The 1900-nt window shown below is 44.0% G+C and overlaps 1 long non-coding RNA gene across 1 annotated transcript; it reads right to left on the bottom strand.

Moving 5' to 3' along the window:
* Positions 1-695: 695 nt before the first annotated feature.
* Positions 696-1630, bottom strand: LOC105002510. The gene is made up of 3 exons (XR_826971.1): positions 1558-1630; positions 1154-1287; positions 696-905 (listed from the first exon to the last, which is right to left on the bottom strand). It is a non-coding gene; the product is annotated as an uncharacterized LOC105002510 (long non-coding RNA).
* Between the last annotated feature and the right edge of the window lie 270 nt (positions 1631-1900).

Below are 1900 nucleotides of genomic sequence, written 5' to 3'. Positions count from 1 at the left end.
GTGTTACACCCTGGGAGGTTAAGCTAATGGGTGCTGAGACCAGAGCCTGAGTTCCATTGTCAGACATCCTCGAGTTGATGCTAAATGGCCATCTTGGACCAGAACCTCTGTGGATGAGTCTCCCATGCCTGGGAGGTTTCCTAGGCAGAGGCAGTTGGCCTCAACCAGGGATGTTCTGGCTTGAAATTTCATATAAAAGCTGCGCAATAACTTTTAGGTTAAGAAAAGTTCATGTTTTCCTCCCATTCCTTTTTTCCCTCTGCTCTTCTCCATCTGCGAATGGAACTAGAAGTGTTGAAATGTTGGAAATTAAAAAAAAGAAAAGAAGAAGAATACTCTCATGGTATTTCCGATCCAAGCAGAGGCAGAAAGTGCCAAGGGATCTCATGGGAGGACCTCTTCTCAATGATTTTCAGTTGAATTTTTACAGGCCCATGAGGTTAGGATAGTTAAACAAACTTTGGATAAATGCCGCTGGCTTTTTATTCATTTATGAACTAACCCTTCAATTCTTTTGAGGTTCAACCATCAGCACTTGCTACAAAGCCTGAACACAAAATGTTTCAATATGATTGGAATCCACAGTGTTCAGAAAAGGTAATAAAATGGAAAACAAAGGCCCAGAATCTCATTTAATACAATTATTCAAAGACTTCTTCATAAATTTTTGTGTACACAGAAATTCTTTTGGGTCAAGTTCAGTAAATCAGCAAATTAGCTAGGCTGGTCCCTGACAATTCGGCAGCATTTCAGAATTCCAAACTTTCTGCCCAGTTGGCTCAGTCTGCCTGTGGATTTCAAATGTCTCACCATAAAGAAACAGGCAGGAGAAAACTGTAAATTTGATCCTCCAAAAGGAAACAGTTGAAGATTTGCACCGCCGAGTCGTGGATCCAACAAAGCCCCTAGAACACAATGTATCCCGGTGAATAATGCGGAGATCATCTTCCCGAATGTACCCCCCACCCCCTGCCCCGCAGGACAGCAGAAGCCTGACAGACTCAGAAACGTTACATCAGGGAGAAGGAAGGAGAGGGGAGACGGGAAGGGGCTGGCCAACTGTTTGGCCCACGACTTTGCATTGGTAAATGCCTCCTTTTCCAGAACTATTCAGGAGACAGAGGGAAGGAAAGTAGCAACGAGGGCTCAATACCTTTAAGTGCTTTTTTGTCTAAAAAGAAAAGCGCCAGGAAGACAGTAAAGTGAGCTGAAGGGAGCCGCGAGCCTCCCCTGCCAAACCAGCCTTTTCTCTGTAAAGCTTTTGTTTCTTCAAAGGTGCCATAAAGCCTGAAAAGGAAGAGAAAGCAGGACTAGAATGTCATTCTTTTCAGATCTTTCTTCTGCCATTGACTTTGATTTCAGACTCTGCAGCCTGCCTACCTTGGCTCTGCTTCCATTCCCCACCCAGTTTTGGGGCCATGAATTAAGTTTATCAGCCAGTGACGGGCTTGTCGTTAGCAACCCAGGTAGTAGCGTACACGGGATCCATTTGTATGGATTCCTTTACAGCTTGAAAGGCAACATCTTGTCTTGGACTTCCCCATTTCAAAGACTTACCTGAGACTGTTTCACAGGCTCTTGGAACTGCAAGAGTCCTTGAGGACCCACAGAGAATAATTGTCTAGCTATGTGCCAGAAAGGAAAAAAAAAAAAATATTACGTGCAATGCAATAAGCTCTCGATTTGTCCTAGAAGCTTTACTAAGAAACTTTAGACCCCTTCTAAATATATCTTGGCTCCTTCCCCGGGAAGAGGAACAATAGAAGAAGGTGACTAGCTAAGGACCTAGTTTCTTTTTTACCCCTTCTCCCAAGCTTCGTTTATCAAAAACAAGTAAGCACACGCCTCAGTCCGTTTTTGCCCTCATCTGTTCCTGCACTTTCTCTTCCTAACCCCCAGC

This window comes from Bison bison, unplaced genomic scaffold, assembly GCF_000754665.1.
Source record: "Bison bison bison isolate TAMUID 2011002044 unplaced genomic scaffold, Bison_UMD1.0 scf7180017864456, whole genome shotgun sequence".
NCBI classification, from domain to species: Eukaryota; Metazoa; Chordata; class Mammalia; order Artiodactyla; family Bovidae; genus Bison; species Bison bison.
This window is presented reverse-complemented; position numbering and strand designations above follow the sequence as displayed.